At 39.4% G+C, this 22,612-nt stretch overlaps 1 pseudogene across 1 annotated transcript; it reads right to left on the bottom strand.

Annotated features, from left to right (window-relative positions):
* Positions 1–354: 354 nt before the first annotated feature.
* On the bottom strand, positions 355–21,782 carry LOC308564984 (sodium/potassium-transporting ATPase subunit beta-3 pseudogene; annotated as a pseudogene). The gene is made up of 2 exons: positions 21,696–21,782; positions 355–1,142 (listed from the first exon to the last, which is right to left on the bottom strand). The product of its transcript is annotated as a sodium/potassium-transporting ATPase subunit beta-3 pseudogene (transcript).
* Positions 21,783–22,612: the final 830 nt, after the last annotated feature.

Genomic DNA, 22,612 nt, shown 5'->3' with positions numbered 1-22,612 from the left:
TGTATACAGGTGTTCAAACTCATAATTCTGGAGTAACAACTTTATAATAATCTTAAATGTCTCCACAAGACTCCCAAATTTCCCATAAGACATGAGTTAATTTTTACAGTGGTAGGTACAATTTTTAAGGTTTCTCAGGAAAATCAATTACTTTATAACACTGGGAAGAGACCTCCAGAGAAACAGCAAGATATGCACATAAGCACAATATATAAAAATGGACTGAGATTCAAAACTTTCATGTACCACCCCACCTTTCTTTCAGGTGGTGTCATAAGTCTAGAATGTCAGGTCCAGCTGACATACAGTGAAGACAGACAACACATTTACTCTGTGGAGATATTTTAACTCCTCCTACGCATGCATTATAATTTTAAATGCAACTCGTCCTAAAAAGTTGTCACAATCATCATGGTCTTTCAGGTTGGGTGATCCAACAATCTTGCACGTGACTGTTACTTCTTTGGGGGTACTGCTAGCATCAAAACTGAGCTGGATAGCAACTAATGGCTATAGATACCTCGCTTGTAGTTTTCCCCCATACTATGGAAAATATTTTAAGTCTATATTTCCCTTGGGAGGATAAGCTGATAGAGTTGTTGAGTTCTAACCCTTAGGAATACTAGAGCATTCTATCCTTGGTTCTTCTTGAGACTTTAATCAAATTACTCTGTTCATTTTCACAAGAATGTAAGGGTGTCCACTGGAGCAGCCGAGGCCAGGATCATCCACACCACTGCGTGCTTGAAGTAAGGCAACAGGAAACTGACATGTGACGGGCCCCTTCTGTTCAGAGTGCCCCATCAGGGTAGACTGTGCGGGTCTTCTGTCCTTCTAAAGCATATGGCTTTAGGAACTTCTTAAGGTCTTCTGTGTCCCCTTTATAAGACTCTGGCTCAGACATACCGAATGAATATTCCAGCACCAGCACTGGTTTTGTTAAACCGTAAGTCCTGGACTAGAAGTCTACAGAGAAGACTTTTTGAACCTCATCACTTAAGCGTCTGAAGCATAGCCCGGATTGTGAACGTGAGGAGTGCAGCCAGGAACCCATAAAAGATGGGGTAGAAGAGCAGGATGAAATCCCAGCTCTCGGAGGGGTGCCCCAGGAACTCTCCAGTGGTCAGGTTGTAGGTGAAGAGCTTTCACTGGGCTGAGCTCCATCTGAAAGACTTCCTTCGTCACAGCAAGGGGAGCAGCGGCTGCAGGGGTGGGCGGGGCTCGGGCAGCAGGAGGTGGGTAGGCCGAGGACACCTCCTCACTGCTGTGCGCACCCATTTGTAGGTTTGATATTCTGGATATGATTCCTTTGAGATATATACACATAATATCTTGTTTCCAGCCATGGGTTGCTTTTACCTTTTCACTCTCTTAATGTTGTGTTTTGATAAAAAGTAGTTGTGAAGAAGAGAATTTCCAAGATATGTTACTCTGTACATTCAGTGTTTTTTGTGTTCTGTTTAAGAAGTGCCTACTAAAAGTTCATGTTGATATTTTCCTGTTTTCTTCTAAAGTTTTTTTCCTCAATAACTTTTGATGATTTCTGTATGAATCAAAGCTTGTTTACTCTGCTTCCAACTAATAATCCTGATATTTACAACCAATGGAAGTCCCAAAGGCATCCCAAATTAATAAAAAATAAAACAGAATTTGTTTTACCATCAAAACCTAGGTCACTCACAGCCTGTATTCTCTGTATAAGTTTGTCAAATCAGCTGTGCAAGCCAAAAATCTAGGAATTAGCCTTGATCTCTATTTCTCACTTAACCATAATCAATATGTCACCATGTTAATTATCTATTGCTGTTAACAAGTTAGTGGCTTATAGCAACAATAACTATTTGTTATCTCTCAAAATTTCTGTGGTTCAAGAATTCAGATATGACTTGGCTAGGCAATTCTGGCTTTGGGTCTCTTAATGATGCAGTGAGATGTCAGTTAAGGCTACACAGGTAAGGCTTACTGGGGCAGAAAGATCTACTTTGAAGCTGGCTCATTCACATGGTTGGCAAGTTGGTCTTTATTCCTGGTGTGAAGCCCCAACTGTCCTTCACATGGACTTCTCCAAAAGGCTGCTTGAGTGTCCTCATGGCATGGCTGTACACTTTCCCCAGAATGAGCAACCTAAAAAGTTTGCAATGCCTTGTGTGATCTCACCTCAGTAGTAATACAATGTCAATTCTGTAATCTTCTATTGGTCACACAGCTGAACCTGGTTCCATATGGAAGCTGCTTATATAAAAAAATGAATAACAGGAGGTAAAGATCATGGAAACCATCTTGGAGGCTGGTTACAAGAGTTATCAAGTCTTCTCTACAGAAGTATCTCTCAACTCTGCCACCACTGTGGTCCAAGGGAGCGTCATTTATCTCTTGCATAATATCCCATATCCTCTCTGAACCCCCTCATATATCTTTTCCTTATCAACAGCCAGAGTGATTTTTTCGAAAGATAAATCTGACCATGTTACTCCTCTGCTTTAAATCATCAGTATTGTAAATACTTAAAATTTATAAGTATTACAAATATTACCTAGTATAAAGATTACATAATATAAAATAATCAGTACTGTAAATATTTCCCAATAGTTTTAAGAAAAGATCTAAAACCAGTGAAAGAAATACTGAGTCCTCCAAGAGCTGGGTCTGCTTCCCTCTCCCTCTCCCTCTCCCTCTCCCCCTCTTCACTGTACTTACTGCCTCGCCCTCTTTTGGTTGTTCTAATGCTCAGATACTTACTCAGCTTTAGTGTTTCCTCTCCTAGCTCCCCCCATTTCTCATTTGACTAACTCCGCATCATTCTCAGATGCCCATTTAAATACTTTCTTAATTTTTTCTAAGCCCCCAGGCTAAATTAGACCTAACTGTTATTCTCTCTCATGTCATATGATTTCTATCTACCATAGCTCTTATTTTTGTATATAACTATTTAGGTATTTATGTGATTACTTGATTACTGTCTCTCTTACTAAAGTTCTGTGGTAATAGAAACCATATCTGTTTTGTATCCCATAGGAAGTACCTAACTCACAGTAAGTCAATGCACATGCTTAAATCGTTTTGAATAAATGGAGGAATGAATGGATGGATAGATGGACGAATGGGAGTGATGGAGTACCTAAAAGGGCAGCTGAGTTGAGAGCCTTAAAGCATGGGACATGATAAAGAATAGCAGGGTGGTAGATTTATTGGGTCTTATCTTTCCCCAAGATAATTGGTTACAGAATTTCTTTTATGGATGTGTGTGTTTGGTGAATGGTGAAGGCGATGGGGGAGGGGAGGTAGCAATCTAGCCAATAGATGTAATCTGTAAAGCAACTCATACTGTGCCTCACGTACGGTAGAGCTTAATATATATCATGGTTGTTATTGAAGGAATGCAAGGTCATTTTTATTTTATCGGTCCTTTCACACATTACCATATTTTTCCATGTGTTATTGGTGTCTGTGCACTTGTCCTCTCATCAATGGATTTGGGATTATGAGCAGATGTTCTTTTTTAAGCAAGCACGCATGTGCATGTGAGCATGTGTGTGTGTGTGTGAGAGAGAGAGAGAGAGAGAGAGAGAGAGAGAGAGAGAGAGAGAGAAAGGATGAATTCTTAACAGTACTGAGCACATTTTCTCATGGCACAGATCCAATAAATGTGTGCTGAAGTTCTCATCAAAAAAGTAGATGGTGAAAAGATTTGAGCTAATGTGGTAAGTTCAAGAAACACACGAGTTAACAAGAATCCTGCATAAGCAAACACAAAATATATCTCAGTAAACATGAAAGCACTATGTGAACTGTAGTGAGTACTTTCAGACACATTTTGCCCTATATATCTTATTGCTTATTATCAGAATCTATTTTAATTTAGTTAAAACAACAGTTTGATTCTCTCACATTTTAACTACAGAGGTCCCATGAGTAGGCAGGTGAGCCCAGACTGAAAGGCTCTGTCTCTTTCAATCTTTATATAATCAGAAGCAACCCAGATTCCATGTCAGTTTAATGCTCTACAGAATAAAATGGCAATGATAGAAATATTTTCAAGTAAAGCCATGGCATGAATTCTTTTTAAAAAAAAATCACTTCAGGGCTTCAAAAAAAATGAGGGCATGAAATATTTTTAGTTGTCTTTATTTTTATTTTAGCCCCAGTTTTTTTTTTTATATAACAGTTTATTAAATGTATTGGGGTGACAATGGTTAATATGAACATATAGGTTTCAGGTGTGGGTTTCTATGTTACAAGATCTGTATTTGCTCTGTGTGCCCACCACTCAAAGTAGTATCTTCTCCTGTCACCATATACTAAGACCCTCTTCACTCCACATTCCTCCTACCCCCTTCCTTCTGGCAACCACCACACTTAGCCCCAGTTCTTAATTCCATGTACTAACTTGGTAACTTTTAGTTTCTTAGAAACACATAAGGAACAGCAACTTTAAAGTTATAAATCAACTTCCTGAATAGTGATTTTAGAAGCAAGATCTTAATACTAATACAAAGGTGAACATTACATATAATGAAAGAGTTTGGTATATTTATTCTGTCATTTGCATGTGATGGGGAAAAAAATCTGCTGTAGACCCTCCATTTCCGAATCTTTTGTTAAGTTTCTCTCCAGTTTATATACATACTGGTCACACACTGAAGCCTCTCTTTATTTGCTTAAATCAAATATCCATGAGTCTTTCCTTAAGTTTTTAGGAAAGAGGAGCAGTTACAGAATTGTGCTTGGCTCTATCAAGCAAATTGGTGGAAAATGGCAAACAAGTTTAATTTCTCTCAAAAGGGACTCATTCTGCCTCACTTCCTCGGGGGGAAGAAAAGCAGTGAAAGGAAGAGTTACGAACTGGACTCTTAATGGTTAACTGGAGAACACAAAACATTTAACTTCAATGTTATTCTACTTTATACTCGTCCTTTCCATTTGTGCAACATACATACAGTGCCTTCGTGTTTACCGAGATATATTTGTGCTTGCCTATGCAGGATTCTTCCTTGTTAAAAGCCTATGTGTTGACCATGGTATTCATATGAAAGGTACTGGTAATGTATAGTTCTTGGCACAGATTATAACCTGTCTTCTCTCACTTAACAGAGTACACATTGCATGCAAGTGGGTCAGAATGACATCATTATTAGCAAACTTGGAATGACTTTAATTTATAAAAATATAAATAACTTTTTTAAAAAGTCTGTATGTTTCTTGTACTTACCACATTAGCTTATATCTTTTCACCATCTATTTTTTCGACAAGAACATTGGCACACATTTATTAGATCTGTGCCATGAGTAAATGTGCTCAGTACTATTAAGAATTTATTCACACATACACACATGCACGCACGCATGTGCATGCCTGCTTAAAAAAGAAAACTGCTCATAATCCCAAATCCACTGATGAGGAGAAGACAAGTGCACAGACACCAATAGCACATGGGAAAATGTGGTAATGTTCGAAAGGACTGATAAATGCAAATACGATGAGTAGAATGGAAATTATCACTTGGATTTTTGAGAACCTATTATTCGCTAGATACTTCGTACTTTATATACGGGACTGAACACTTACCATTATTCTGTCAGATAACTATTACTTCCATATTGCAGATGAAAAAAAAATCCTCCAAGTTCTTAGAGTTCCCAAGGCAAGATCAAAGTAAGTAAATGGAAGACATAGAATCTAAAAGTATGTCAAGGGCCTACGTGTATTTCGTTATGGAAAAGCTCACAGGAAAGTGTCGTTTGAATTAAGTTGAGCTTTGAAGAATCAATGTGATTTTGAGTAGGCAAAGAGCAGGGGAAACCAAGTGCCTGAGCACAAGTGTAAAGCAGACCACAGGCAGCTGGAACAGACATCTGGAGAGGGAGTAAACCCAAGCACAGGGTGACTTCTCAGCACAGAGCTGAGGGCTGATGGAGGAACATAAACTCAAACATCCAACTGAGAATAATGCCAGGAATGAGGTAAAAAAGGGTGCTGGGCAGTAAGTACTAAAGATATTAAGGAAGTAAGGGTATAAAGTAGCTTTCAGGAGGGGAAATAAAAATGAGTGTGTATAATATATTATGTTATTATATAAACTAAACTTGAAAAATTCTCATGTTTTTGTTTTTGACCCTATTCTAAAAAATATTGTTATCTGCCTTCTGCCTTCTGTGTGGAGACTGGAAGTGGTCCCCAGTGTCTTCATTACCCTCACCTCCCAGGACAGGTGATTTATTTATCTTTTCCCCCAGCAATTAGATAAAACCAGTAACTAAATTCTGGCCAGTGAAGTGTGAGTCTAAGTGATGAGCAGCACTTCTGGGCTGGTCCACGAAAGCTTCCCATGTCTAATTCTAGCAATTCTCCTGCATCCACTGGGTGAATGGAGACAACTGAGAAAACCTGCAGGATTACAGAGAGACAAGATAAGATGACCCTGGATCCTGAGTGACTATGTGGACAATAGACCATTCACTGCCTACAGTTCCACGTCAAACCTTTCTTTGGCAGTAAGCCATTGGAATTTTGGGATCATTTCTTTCAGTAGTTATCCCACCCTGATACGCCTTACTGATGATTATCTCTAACTTGGACTTTGACTCTCTTTTACTGTTTCCAAGAGACTGAACAATGCTGGAGAAATCGTGCAACCCTATTGGATAATGTCTCAACTGGGCTCCCAGTGTTGCTCTGAAATCCTTCTGTGTGCTTTTGGTCACAAACTGTTCTCATTCCTTTCATGGCCCCTTTTAAAGATTCACCTTTCTCCTTAAGATCATCCTGCTCCTACTGTCAGCAGATAAATTAGCCTTCTCCTTTAGGTCAGTGCTTATTCAAGAATTGTGTTCATTTTTTCTCTTTTTCTTATTTAAAAAAATTTTTTTTCTACTTTAATTTTTTCAACTATAGTTGACATTTTTATTAATGTAAGTAGTTCTTTATGTACTATTAATATAAGACCATTATGAATATAAGATATAAAATGGCTAAAATTAAACAGACTAATGACACCAAAAGTTGGCAACAATGTAGAGGAACTAGAATTCTCATACAAGCTTGATGGGCTAGACGACTGCCTCACACTAACAAAACTTACAACCAAACTGGCAAATGAAATGACCATTTGTTCACTTATAACACAGAAATGTCTCTCAGTTGGCAGAAATACCAGATCTGGATATTCTGGGTCAAGGGAATGTCATTTAGTAAGGAACTACACTGTAGGGCACTCATATTATTTCCACTAGTTGCCATCACAGCTCTGTGATGTAGTTCTTACTTTATCCCAACTTTACAGATGAGGAATTCAAATGAGAAACATTAAATAATCTTCCCTGAACTTATAGCTACTAAGTTTTGGGGCTAAGATACAAATATAAGATGCAATGGGGAGAGTATATCCACACTGGCTGGAAAAAATGATGATGGTAATATAATTATAATTTTATTGGATGCTTTACCTTGTGCCAGGTGGTTTTACATACATTATCTTATACAACCTTCACAAAAACTCTGTAAGGTGGGAAACCACTTCCATTTTAGAAATGAGGAAACTGATGCTCAGAAAGTTTAAGTAACCTTTCTAACCTTTAATCTGATTAAATGGTGGGACTAGAGCTGTTCAAGCCAGATCTTTCTGCTCCAAGAACTTTTCACTGCTAGTCAGTTAATGATAAGAGTGCTTTGCTAAATGAGAGTCAGAGTGAAGACACTTTGTTAGTTGACAGAATATTCCATATAGGATATGGTAGAGAACAAAAAAACACTGAAATTCCTGTAGTAAGATGTGATCACGTGCCTTCCTAATTCAATGTAGCAGAGACATTGAACATTTTATACTATCATTTTTGCTTTTATTAATAACTCTTATTCATCACAAAAAGCTCTGTCACTATCTTTACTCATGATAGGCAACATATATATTATAATTTATGTCTCCCCTTTTTCTTAGGAGAAATTTTAGGGACTGAAATAGAAACAAATTGTGTCAAACTTGGACACAAACATAATTACTTTTCGACAACATTTAGAGCACTTTTTCTTTACCAATTGGTAGTATATCTGATTACCACCCTGGGCAATGCAATTATACTTTAGCCTTCAAAATGGGTATACATACAATAGTTTTACAAACTTAAAACCTTTAAACAATCTTAGGACCAGATCAACAAACTTTAACATATATTTCTTCTAGTGCCCAAACTAACAATTTTATCAGACAATGTTTTCTTTTTCCCTATAAAGACTCTTTGCAGAAGCAAGATTTGAATTAGCTTTCTTTGAAGTTAGTACCCTTATGGCAAGTTTGCTCAGAATCAATACATCTAAGAAGTTTTCTTTTTTTTTTAATATCTCTTTATTGATTTCAGAGAGAGGAAAGGAGAGGGAGAGAGAGAGACAGAAACATCAATGATGAGAGAGTCACTGATCGAGCACGCAACCAGGCATGTGCCCTGACGGGGGAATCGAACCTCGATCGCCTGGTTCCTAGGCCAATGCTCAACCGCTGAGCCATGCCTGGCCGGGCTAAGGAGTTTTCTTTAACATTCCTTTGTCTCTTCAATCAGAACTGCTTGAGGAAAGGTTTCTTTCCACTACAGCCCAGTTCTCTGGTATGAGGGCAGGTAGCAATGAACGTGCTTTCTAAATGCTAGTTGAATAAATGAATATTAGAACAGATTTATCAACAGTGGACTTCGGTTCATTTTTACATTGCTTGTATTTTGGAAAGATATCCCTGAGATGGGAAATTCATATATCAGAACCCACAAAATGGAGGCTACCCCAGTGACTCAGCCCATGGCACAAATCCAGACCTAACTCAGTCCCCACTTGCAGAAAATGCTTCACTGTCTAGGAAACCTAAACCTGGCTCACCTTGCCCTAAAAACCAGAATCTGCTAGCCTTTCCAGGAAATTCCCGATCTTCACGTCAATCATGCCCCGTTTCCTTATTGCATCTTCTAACGTTCTATAAAACTTGCTCTTGCTTGCCCCAAATCCCTCAGGGAGGATGCTCCACTGCTTGGGGGGCGCTGTAATCCCCCAATCCATGGACTGCTTTATCTTAAATAAAGGAAATCAAACTCATTTCTAAATTGTATTATTTGAAATCCCAAGTGAGCCCTGGCTGCTGTGGCTACGTGGTTAGCGTTGGCATGCCTTTCACCCAGTTATCGCTATTCCATTGCGAAAAACGTCAGTCTGGACCTCTTCTCCAGACTTCTCAGGTGTGTTCTATCCCACCTGCCTTGGAGTGTTTTTAGGCTTTGGCATTTCCTCACTTGTCTGGGACACTTACCTCCTCTCCCTCCCCCACTCCCCAATTAATTCAAGTCACATTTGAGAAAAAGGTTTCCATATGTCCTCTATCTGCTATGCACTGTTTTTTCCCCCTTAAACTTGAAAAGGATGGTGGAAATTTAGGCAACTTAGAAAATATTTACAACAAAAGAGAAGTAGCTGGAGGTTGAGAAAGGGTCACTACAGTTAGTGAGAAGAGTATGACTCATAAAAAAACTTACAAAAAACAAATCATGAGAACGTTTTGGCTGAGGCAATACCAACACTGCAAGTGATAAAAATGAGAAATTAGTCAGAAATGAGTACTCATGAGGTGGAGAAATTTGCATGGCTCCTGAAGACAAGTCTAAGTGTGACTCTGCCTTAGCTGGCTATGTGATTTTTTTGGGTATATGCACACTCACTTTCCTTTGTTAAATATGGAAAACCCCTCTGATCTGCAGTGTCTGATCTATCCTATTTCCTGTTTAAGTGTGGATCAGTTTTTGGGTTCTCTTTATGTTCCATGTGTTTTTTTTCACCCTTGTGTTAATGACACAGAATCCTAACTACTGAAGCTATACACTACTTCTTGACTCTGGTGGAACACATTTACCTGTACATTTTTCTGAGCTATTCTTGGCCCTGGGCTCTTCTTCATACTTTTTAGAATTAGACTGTAAAGTTCCACAAAATATCTTACTGAGATTTTTACTGAATCTATAGAACAGTTTGGAGAGAAATGAGTACCTTAAGAGATCCAATCTTCCTATCCATGGAAAAATTATGTTATTCTGTTTATTTAGGTCTTATTTAATATCTTTCACCAAAGTTTTATAACTTTCTCCAAAAAGGTCCTGCACATCTTTTGTTAGACTTATTCTTTGGTACCTTGTTTTACTGTTGCTATTGTAAATTGTATTTTTAAAGACTCCATTTTCTAATTTATTTTTGCTGATTGAAATGCAGTTGACTCATATATTGATTTTATGCCCAGAAAACTTACTAAACTCTTTTATTAATATTCTAATAACTTATAGATAATTGGAAGTTTTCTATGAAGAACATAATATCTGCACACAATTACAATTTGGTTTTGCAGTTTTATAAAAATTCTTATCCCTTTCCTTTCTTGCCTTATGTACCCTCACTTTTTAAACGAGGATATTGAACTAAATAAAGTATAAGACAATCCTAACATTTTATAGAGAGCTAGAATTTTCTACAAGATTAAATGGATTATTATGTTTTAAGTTGCACATTTATACAAGTATTTAGTCTGGTATAATTTGACTTGTCTCTGTATCTTCTCACTATTGAATCCACACTGAGGGTCTGCTGGCATTTGAACAGTGTTAGGCAGTGAGCATACAAAGTGAGTAAAATAATACCTCTGCCATCTCCTTCCTCTCAGGCCAGGTGGTCACAGCTTTACAAACAGCGACAGAGCAATTGGAGCGCAGGAGATGGCTGAGGGAGGGAGAGATGGAGATGGAAAGAAAAGGAAAACAGCATGAGAAAACATTATAATTTCTCAAGATACAAGTAAGGCTAATGCTTTAAAAACACACAGTAAAATCTGGTTGTGATTTTAATTTTCACTACAGTTTATGAGGGTAATTAGTGCACACTGCATGACTGTGGCTACTCAGGAGGTTAATGAGGGATTCACTGGACTTTCCATACTTCCTATAACAGAGGTTAGTTAATTCTTAGTTTTATTGATGTGCTCACTACCTAGCCTGGCCTATAAATTTGTGTTCACTGCTAGGAGATGCTTGGAAATCTAGGGGGTTGTTCAGTGATTCTACATATAGCTTGACGCTGACATGAAAATTTGAATTGCACATTCAAACTGAAGATTCATCCTGAGAAAAGAAGAGCCTAGAACTGGGTGGGAACTTGGCCTCCCTCTGGGCCCCTGCAGGTTGCATAAATCTGTGAAGTAGGCAGGTATAAGACAATAACAAATGGTGTGGTTAGCAATTAACCAGAGCATATTTCACCTATAAATCTTCAAATTCTTCTTTCTCTCCCCAGTTCAAATTCTATACCTGGAAATAGTATGGGTAGGTCTAAGTCTCATTTTGAGACCTCTGGTGGCCAAGAACTTTCTCCCCTACACTGTGCCTTTTGATCTCTGAGGCATGGTGCAGTGGCTGGCATGCTGTACTGCTTAACTAAGGAACTACTGTTGTTATTATTGTTGCTTATTTGTTTTTATCCCCCCTTGTTTGTAAAGGTATTTATGTTAGATATAACTAGGATGATTATTAAACACAATGTTGGATATTTAGAGCCACATATATGTAACCAATTATGGGGGTTTTAAACATTTTAAAATTAAAGTAGTATATATAGAATACAGAAATACATAAAAAAATCATAAGGAAAAATTCACATAAATGTGCAAACTGAACATGCTCACATCATCAGCATCATAGAAGCCCCCGGCCACCTGCTCTTCTCTAAGGATGATTTTTTTTTTAATATATCTTTACTGATTTCAGAAAGAGGAAAGGAGAGGGAGAGAGAGATAGAAACATCAATGATGAGAGAGGCATTGATCGAGCCCACAACCTGGGCATGTGCCCTGACCGGGAATCGAACCCTGATCGCCTGGATCCTAGGTCGACGCTCAACCGCTGAGCCACACCCGGCTGGGCAGGATGATTTTTAATACCAGTTGGCAGTGTCTGTTTCCTAGAATCACCAGTAGAGATAAGAATTATTTTACTTATATATTCCATCATATTGTGAAGAACATGAGTAAGAAAATGGCTTTTTTTTTTAGTGTTTTTGTTGTTTTATTATTATTATTTTAAAACATATCTTTATTGATTTCAGAGAGAGGAAGGGAGAGGGAGAAAGAGAGATAGAAACATCAGTGATGAGAGTTATTGATTGACTGCCTCCTGCATACCACCTACTGGGGACCAAGCCCCAAACCCACGCATGTGCCCTGACCTGGAATCAAACCGAGATCTCCTGGATTCCAGGTGATGCTCAACTGCTGAGCCATGCCTGGCCGGGTGAAACTGGTTCTTTTTCCACCTTTATATTCATGTTACTACTTCGTTGGCTTATCATAGGTTTCTACAGGAGTTCGCTGAGCTGTGGGTCAACATAAAGTGCCCAGGTCCAGATATCTATTTAATAAAGAGCCACAGAAAAGTGCCATTTCCAGATCACAGCTTAGTTTCTGATTCCACGGGTCAGATTTAGCTTTTTAGATATACTTAGAGCTCCCAGAAAAGAGGTGTGCATTTTCTAAACACAGGCTCTCTAACTGAACATTAAAACACTGGAATGGAAGGGTGATGATAGAAAAAGGGGTTAAAAAGTGTTTTGTGGACATGAACATAGCTGCTTCCAATTCAATGACCAACGTCAGACATTCCCTAGAAATGTGTTCAATGGAAATTCCCATTTCTGCTTGCATAAGTGGGTTGATGAGGCTTAGGTAAGCAAGTTGCAACACTGGGGGAAAAAAGGAGACACAGACAAGCAAAGAAATTAAGCTCAAGTGCTTTCTGGTATGCCAAACAGCCATGGGAAAATCAGGGCAGGATCATAGTTTTCTGGCATGTAGCCACTCTACTCATTTTCCTCTTTCTTTAATTAGATTGTAGGGCAGATTTTAGTACATAGCTATTTTCTTAGCAGACCACTGCCTTTAGCTTAGATTTACCTCTAATCAGTTGAAAAGACAAAAGAATAGATGACTCACCTCTGCACAGATAAGAACATGAATGTTGTGGATTGTCTCTCTTTTTTTTTTTTAATCCTCACCTGAGGATATTTTTCCCATTGATTTTTTTAGAGAGAGTGAAAGGGAGGTAGGGAGAGGGGAGAGAAAGAAAAAAACATCAGTGTGAGAGACACAAGGATTGGTTGCCTCCGCCCTGACTGGGGCCAGGGATCGAACCACCTCAACCCAGGTATGTGCCCTTGACCTGGAATCGAACCCTCGACCGTTCAGTTCACAGGCCAGTGCTCTAACTACTGAGCAAAACCAGCCAGGGCTCTTTTTAAAAATGTTTTTATTGATTTTTAGAGAGAAAAGAAGGGAGTGGGGGTGGGGGAGAGAAACATCAGTGGGAGAGCAGAACATTGACTGGCTGTCTCCTGCACACTTGCCACTGAGGACTGAGCCTGCAGCTCAGGCATGTGCCCTGACTGGGAATCCAACTGCCAACCTTTTGGTGCATGGGAAAATGTCCAACCAACTGAGCCACACTGACCAGTACAGATTTTCTTTTTAAACACTGTAGTTAAGTGTCTGAAATCATCCCCCTCATCCCCTATCTTTTTTAAACCTGTTGTTTTAGATTAAATTTCTTGACTCATGGGACCTACTCAAGGATGGCCATATTTGCATAGCAGATTTCTTGTGCCTGGACTGGAAGAATCAGAGCAATGTCATTCCTAATGTAGGCTGATGCTAGGGCGGGGGCGGTGATTTCAAGGACAGCAGGAAAGCTTTCACTCACATTGCCCTCTCCCTGAAGTTCATAATCCCACCATAAAGGATTCTTTCTGTCATCAAAATGAGTCAATATCTCAAACTTGGTTTTAAAATGTAAAGCCTGATAAAAGGATTAACAAGTAAATGCCTAAATTTTCTAGGAAACAAATAAAGGCCTTTGAAAAAACTTGGACAGTGTGAGCTGTTGTTTCTTGAGACTGTAACCCCCTGGGGACTTCCTAGAGTCTGGATTTTGAAATTCTAGCAGTGAGCAGAAGAAGAAAGGCATTTGAGGTAGATAGAAGGAAGTAAAAAGAGGGGGAGGGGAGTTCAAAATGTGGAGGAAGTAAGTAGAAAAGACCAGATTTAAAAGCTTCCTAGGTTTCAAACTAATGATTTTACCCTTTTGAAACTCAGTTTCTTCATCTGTAAAATGGAATCAATAACATTTTTCCAGAGACCCTTGGTCATCAGAAAAGACTCTCTTTCCTTTGTCAGACAAGTTAATTATCTAATTAATTTGTCTTTTTTTTTTTTTTTTTTTTTTACAAAACAAACACCATATATTTGGAATTTCAAAAGATTTATATATCAAAAGAGTCTTTCCTAATACCTCCTAGATTTGTTTTTTGGCTTTCCCTTGGTGAGAATTCTTTATTTTTTCCAAAGACTTATTGAAAGGCTATTCTTTCTATTTTAGGATTAGGGATTAGGGACTAAAGGCAGTCTGTCCAAATTCATAGTTTATGGGCATAATTTGATCAGTAATCAGAAAAGGCAAGATGATTTCATGCTTTTATGCTCTTTCCTTGTTATTTATCTAAGTAATATTTGGAAGGTTTTCTTGATACTGTACTTTAGATTACTGCCACTAATTTGAGCAGCGCTGACATGAACTGGAAATGAAAACAAAAATAAAGCAGCTGTTAAGCCATTGAGATTTAGAGGCTGGTTATTACTGCAGCATATTCTAGCCTATTATAATAAAATACAATCACATGATAGCTTCTTAGTTTCTTCTTCTTAGATTAAAAAAGTTAGTTTCTAATGGAAGTCTTCAAGTAATGCAAATGTGTGCCATGTGTCGATTATAAGATCTTCTTACCCTCATGGCTGGTGAAATTCTGGCCTGAATCCTTCACTTTTCATCATCATCATCATCTTAACTAGCATTACCAATCATGTACTTAACAGTAAATGACAGACTCTTAAAGTTAAGGGACAAAATCACTTTCCAACAGTCTTATTTCAGAAATGAGATAACTCAGATATTCATAAGGGATTTATCTGAGAGTGCACAAGTAGGTTTCTTTTAAATTTTAACTGATAACATTTTTCAAGATCTTTGCACTCTGTAACTCACTACATTTACTTATTCATTCAATTCTTACAATTAAAATTTTAAAAGTATTTGTTGGTATGTGGAAGAACCAAGATTAGTCTTACTGATATTTAGTAGGTATCAGTGGTCTTTTTAAGTGTATTAGTTTGCTAGGACTGTCATAATAAAATACAGCAGTATCTTGGTTTTCGAATGTGATCCGTTCCAGAAGACCGTTCAAGTTCTGAAACGTTCGAAAACCGAGGGATCAACAGCCCACAGGTAGGCCTCAGGATCTCACACTCAGCAGAAACCATGTGGCATGTTCGACTTCCGAGGCATGTTCAAAAACTGAAGCATTTCCTTCTGGGTTTATGGCGTTCATAAACCGAAATGTTCATCAATGGAGACGTTTGAAAACTGAGGTACCACTGTACCACAGACCAGATGGCTTAAACAACAGAAATTTCTTCTCTCATAGTTTTGGAGGCTGAAAATCCACAGGTGTCAGCTGGTCTGGTTTCTTCCTAGGCCTCTCTCCTTGGTGTGCAGATAATCTTTCTGTGTCCTCACATGTATTTCTTCTGTGCATGCAAACCCCTGGTGTCTCTGTGTGTCCACATTTTCTTTTCTTATAAGGACACTAGTCAGATTGGATTAGGATCCACCCTCATAGCCTCATTTTATTTTAATCAGCTCTTTAAAGGTCCTATCTCCAAAAAGTCACATTTTGAGGTACTGGGAGTAAGGACTTCAACATATCAATTGTGGGGTGGGGAGGAGACACAATTAAGTCAATAACACTAAGATAGGACAAACTGATAGCATTTTACTTTAAAAACAAAATTAAACAAAACCTATGGTTAGAATCCCATTGTTGTTTTAGGCAGCAAAATGGAGTAGAACGTAGTAGTGTTTGGCATAAAATATCTGTAAGAATTTACTGCCTGCCCATCTTACAAGAAGGCATTTAATCCCAGCGCTTAGACCATACTCAGTTTGGTGCAGCTGACAGGCGAGATTTCTTGCACTGAGCCATACACAAACTCTGTAAGACTGACTACATCTCCGAAGGGGGATTCTTCCAGATGCCAGTCAAAGCAATTGTGTAGAATAATTTCACTCCCACTAGCTATAGTCATAATACCTTCTCCTTTGTCTCTCTTCTTCCCTCCCTTCCCTTTCCTTTTCTTCCATAAGGCTCCTGTGAATACACTGCCGGTTTCAGGTACCATGCTAAGAACTGTTTGGGTAAACCATACTCTGCCCTCTAGGGGCTCACATTTAGGAGAGGAGGCAGACACATTATCACACAGTTATAATACAATATAATATGTATAATGCTCCAGGCTCTATGAAAGCATGGAGGAGAACTCTCTAAGTCACAATTGGTGGCGGGGGAACAGTCTTATCCCTTACAGTTCTACAACTGTGTTTTTTTCTTTTAAAGGGCATTCCTGTACTATCACCACTATATCGCAGGAAATAGAGCATGTAGTATGAGGCACAACTGCAAAGCATGGGGCTAATGTTCTAACCAAGGAACCAGAAAATATGCTAGGAAAGAAGATTGCCCCTTTAAAATCACCCCCATTTTTAGAGGTTACTCACTAACTCCTAAGATGCTGCCTTTCCTTAAAGCATCGCAGAAATTATATTTGGTTAGGATGTGAACTCTTACAGAGCAGAACAAAGACTAAGTTAATATATGCTGCATGATTAAGGTTTATAGAACAATTAGATGAATCCAGAGACAGTGGCACCTTTTTAATATCACCTTTTTAATATCATAACACTTGTTCCTGGATGTTTGGATTTCTAGAGAGTTAAGATATCCAGAGTCAACAAAGCTTGATCTGACTGGAGTTCCCAGTGAGGCATGGCTGTACAGCAATGGAACTGGATTTCTTGCAAACAAGCTCCAAAGAAAAGCAGAACAAAAGTAGGAAAAAAGCAGTTTGCTCAGTAGTAATGCCATCCTCAGATGTGAAGGGTTCTGGGTGTCACGTAGGAGGAGAGCGCTATATAAAACCATAACTACTTTTTAAAAAATATATATCTTTATTGATTTCGGAGAGGAAGGGAGAGGGAGAGAGAGAGTTGAAACATCAAGGATGAGAGAGTAGTCACTGATCAGCTGACTCCTGCATGCCCCAGACTTGGGATCGAGCCTGCAACCTGGGTACGTGCCCTGACTAGGAATGGAACCGCAATCTCCTGGATCCTAGGTCGATGGTCAACCACTGAGCCACGCCCGGCCAGGCAAAACCATAACTACTTTTTAAGAAAAGCAGATCGTATTAGAGGTATAATTTCTCCTGAGATCCAAGGCACCATCCCAAGATTACTCAGAGCCTGGAGGAGGATTTTTAATAAACAAAAAGTGTCCCAGGATTTCCAATCAAGATGGTGGAGTAGGTAAACTCTGTGCTCCCATTCTCCCATGATACATCAAAATTAGCGCTAAATTATAGCAACAATCATCACTGACAGCCACCTGAAGACTAACTGAACATGATTCCTATAACTGAGGGTATAAAGAATAAGCGATGACAGAAGGGTAGGAGGGACAGAGATGCAGAACAGGTAGGTCCCACACCCACAGTGTGGTGATTAAGAAACTGGAGGGATATCTTGGCTGGGGAAATCTCCCCTCAGGAGCGAAGGGTCCCATCCCGACACTGGGATCCCCAACGCAGGGCATTAGTGATGGGAAGAGGAATCCCTATAACATCTGGCTGTAAAAACCAGTTGGGGACTGTGTCCTAGAGAGACAAAGGGCTGTGGGAAACCAAGGCATTGCAGGTCTTAAAGGGACTACACACAGACAAAATTCACTTGCTGTAAGCCCCAGCACAGGGGAAGAAGCCTGAAAAGCACCAGGGACATATGGGGAGGAACTAAGTTTACTAACTTCAGGGCAAGGGCTGGAGGGGCAGGGGTCAGAGCAATTCTCTCCAGGGACATAAGCACTGGCAGGTGCCAGCTGGCCTGGCACAGGCAAACACCAAATCTGAGCTTTCCAATAAGCTGGCTAACACAGTTCACCCTGCCCTGGTGACTCCCTAAAGCCCCTAACTCCTGCTTGGCCTTGGCCTCTTTTAGCCACTTCTCCAGCCAAGCAGCCTACCTTAGCTCATGTTGTAAACTTTCCCAAAATCTCTGAAGGATCCACAAACCCCAAACAAGCAGTGGCTGACCTCAGCATGATTTATAACTCTTCCTAGAAGGCTCCAAGCCCAGTATGAGTGGTCACCAGTTTCAACTTGCATTCTAACTCTCAGCAGGTAGCCCCAAGTTTGGCATAAGTGGCAGCCAGACTTGGCCCAGGAACACAGCTTCAACTAAGTGGCCACAAGGTTGGCACAAGTGGCAGCTGGCCTCAGCTCACATCATGCCTATAAAGGGTTCTACATCTGGCACAAGTGTCTGCCAGCATCAGTTTGCAGCGGAGCATTTCTCAAGTGCCTTCAAGCCCAGCAGAAGCAGCAACTGATTGCAGTTCACTCTGTATCCTACCAAGAAGCCCCAAGTCAAGCACAAAGCAGCAGCTGACCTTGGCCTGTATGAGAGTCCCTCCCAAGAAGCTCCAGAACCAACATACCCAGTGGCTGGTCTCAGGCCACACCAGAGAATTACCCAAACAGCTCCACAAACAACTGAAGGGCAAACTTGGCTGGCACCAGAAACCCACTAAAATTATTCCAGCTTTGTGGGCAAAATATCTCATTCACTGCAGACATGACCAGCCATCACACGCAGTCAGCCTGAGGGCCAATCCTACCCACTACAGCAATCAAGGCCCAACTATAATGGGAAGTCACACACAACCCACACAGGGATACTGGTTCAGGTTACCAGGCAGACTGTGCCACTGGTCCCCACAGGATACCTTCTATACAAGGCCACCCAGCTAAGACCAGGAGATGAAGCAGATCTACCGAATACATAGAAATCAGCACAGGGAATCAGCTAAAATGAGGAGATAAAACATATCCCAAATGCAGAACAGAAAAAACTCTAGAAAAAGAAGTAAATGAAATAAAAACAAGCAAACTACCAGGTACAGAGTTCAAAACACTGGATATAAGCATGCTCAATGAACTTGGGGGAAGAAGAGATAAACTCAGTGAGAACTTCAACAAAGAGACAGAAAACATACCAATGGAGATAGAAAACAAAAAAAGGACCAGTCAGAAATGAGGAACACAATAACTGAAATGAAGAATATATTAAAGGGAATCGATAGCAGTTTAGATGAAACAGAAGATCAAATCAGCTATCTGGGAGACAAGGTAGCAGAAAATACCCAATATGAACAGCAAAAAAAAAAAAAAGGTTTTTAAAAATGAGGATAATTTAAGGGACATCTGGGAAAACATCAAGTGTAACAACATTTGCATCATAGGGAAAAGAAGGACAGCAAGGGATTGAAAACCTATTTGAAGAAATAGTGATTAAAAACTTCTCTAACCTGTTAAGGAAATAGACATACAAGTCCAGGAAGTACAGGGATTCCAAACAAGATAAACCAAATAGGCCCACACCAAGACACATCATAGTTAAATACCAAAGGTTAACAACAAAGAAAATTTTAAAAGTAGCAAGAGAAAAGTAATTAGTTATGTACCAGGAAGCTTCCATAAGACCATCAGCTGATTTCTCAACAGAAACTTTGCAGACCAGAAGGAGTGACATGAAATATTCAAAGTAATGAAAAGTAAATACCTACAACCAAGATTGCTCTACCTAGCAAGGATATAATTTTGAATTGAAGGAGATATAAAGTTTCCCAGACAAGAAAAAGCTAAAGGAGTTTATTACCACCAAAACAGTATTATAAGAAATGTTAAAGGGATTGCTTTAAGAAGAAAAGATAAAAATTATTAATAATACCAGAAAGAAAAAAAATTCTCACTGACAAAGGCAATCACTTTGTAAAAGCAGTAGATCAACCAACTATAAAGCTAGTTCAAAGGTTAAAAGACAAAAGTAGAAAGACCATATGTAATTACAATAAATTAAGGGGTACAATAAGTTTATAATAAATTTACTATTTATTGAATAAATGAGTGAATTAGTGGTTAAATGTACATATGCATAAATAAATCACAAGTGTCTATGTACCTAGAACTTATAATCTAAATATAGCAAATTTTAACTTACAAAGTACCAGTGAGGACTCAAATCAGACAACAGCTTTTCAAATGTCAAAGGAATTTTGCTTGACTTCCCTGTAGGTCACTTTCAGTTTGCTTGTTTTAAACATATTTTATCTCCATGTTTTATTTTTTTCTAGAATTTCTGTAAGCTACCACCATCATCACCTACCCCAGCAAAATCAAACCAAACCAAACAAAAACAAACCAAAAACCCTTCCCTGAGAAACAAAAGAGGAAATAAGTGAAACTGGTTTACATGCCTTAATGAATTCTTATAGTGAAAGAATAACCTGGAAATACTTTCCCTTATAATCGACTGAACCATTTTTCAGACCACACAACCCACTCTCTAATTACAAGCTTGAAATATTAGTAGGAATGGAGCAAAATCCAAAGAACCAATTATATCCCCAATTAGGGCTACTGGCAATGTGTTCAGTAGCTGGTGAGAGGAAGGAGGAAGTTGCTAAACCACAAGGATGTAATCAGTTTGCTGATCATGTGAGGGGAGGCTCATATGCTTTCTCATTGCTGTTCTCATAGAGGCTCCCTATCACCCACATGGAAACAAGGGACCTTTTAGAGAGATCAAACAAAATTGATAACAGGAGCCCATGTGTAAATCTGAACCCTGCGGAGGGATTATAGAGAGAAAACTAGAAGCACCAATTTGCTTCTGCTCCCTGTCAGCTTCTGAGACCTGTTTTGAGAGTTGGCTAAGTGTGAGTGAACTATTGTTGCTCTGCAGTCAACTAGAAAGTCTATTGCTGGAGAAACAGCAGTATATGTGGGCGGGAGCTCTCATTCCTTTGCCGGCCTTGGGTTGTTACTGCAAAACAGAGGACCCAGACAAAAGAAAGCTAGCTAGCTTCTGGCTTTTAAAAAAAGAGAATGCTTCCTTTGAACAGACAGAACTATGTATCCTCTCTTAATCCCTTCCATTTATTTCGAACAATTTGTTTCCAAGGATCTGTGGTATAATTTGATCCTGGTGAGGGATGTGATGTCATGTGAACAGAAAATAAAGGCTTATATTAAAAAATCATTTTAAGGCTGGAAATAAATGTGGGCTGGAAGATGGAAAGGATGTGGCTTGGTGGCAAGGAGGAAAGTGGTTGTGTTAGGTAAGGGGCATGTGATGTGTGAAATCCTAAGAGCCAGAGGGTCTGTTGTTTGGGGTGGAAGGCAAGGCTGTTTGCAGACAGAGCAAGACCAGGGATTCACTGTGGAGCAGAGTGGTGATTATACCCCCGGCAAGGAGATGATTGGAGCCTCTAAAACCCAAGATCAGATCACATTCCTTCATTGTTGATTTTGATAACTGGGTGCTACAGTGCACATCTAAGAATGGTGTGCTTCTGATTAAGTTCTCCACCCTGGCTATGCACAGGGACCAGTTTTAAATGACCAATGCCCTGATATCACAGAAAGCATTCTAGGTGCTTTTAATATGCCACATGCTACAGGAAGCACCCTCACCTTGTCCTGGACAACTTCAATCTTGTAATACCCCCAACAGTATGTCTTGACTTCTTTAGCTGTAATGATCATCTGTAGTGTAGTCATCTGCTAGTACATCTGCCCTAAACCAGTGGTTTTCAAATTGAAGGTGCGTAAGAATTTCCAGAGAATCTTGTAAAATAATTTTCAAAAGGACACATTTTGGCTTAGTAAATCCGGGGTAGAATTCAAGTGTCAACCTTCTAACAAGTTTCCAGGTGCTGCCCCTTCTGGCCCTTTGAACACTTTGTGAGTCATGAGTCACAAGGCCTCGAGTTACACTTACTCATAGCCTCAGTCTCGCTACAGTTTTGGTGCAGCTTTTCAGAGTCCAGGCTTTGGGTTCTGACCACATTGGCTTTTACCATTTACTAGCTGACTGAGTCTGGACGAGTTTATTAACTTTACTAAACTAGTTTCTTCACCTATGATACAAGAATAAATGAGGGTTTTGTTAGGATTATACAAGATTATTAACCTGAAGTGGATTTACAGTGGAGGGCCTAGCAAAAAGTCAGTGCCTAATATGTATTAACTATTATCTCTAACTCCTCAAATACTTTCTCTCATCACAGCTCCTTTAATTACTTTTGCTCCTCCACTCCCGCATTTGGGTTGAGTTTTAGGGAAAGTCTCAGCTCACCCTACTGAACTGTAGTCCCTTGATCTTCCCAACTTCTCCAACCCATTGCTTCTCTTCTGGCCTCTCTTCCCTTTCCATCCACCTGTGTTTTCTGGTCAATCATGCAGCCCATGCCTTCCACCCATTCACTCATTGAATAAATATTTTCTGGGCGCCTGCTATGTGCTGGGCATTGTGGTAAGCTCTAGGAGTATGCTCAACATATTCAGTGGTGGGCTGGTAAACTTTAATGATGGGCATAAACATGTATGTG

Source organism: Miniopterus schreibersii, assembly GCF_964146895.1.
Source record: "Miniopterus schreibersii genome assembly, chromosome: 12".
Classification (NCBI taxonomy): Eukaryota; Metazoa; Chordata; class Mammalia; order Chiroptera; family Miniopteridae; genus Miniopterus; species Miniopterus schreibersii.
The sequence above is the reverse complement of the archived record's forward strand: the minus strand, read 5'-3'. Positions and strand labels throughout refer to the sequence as shown.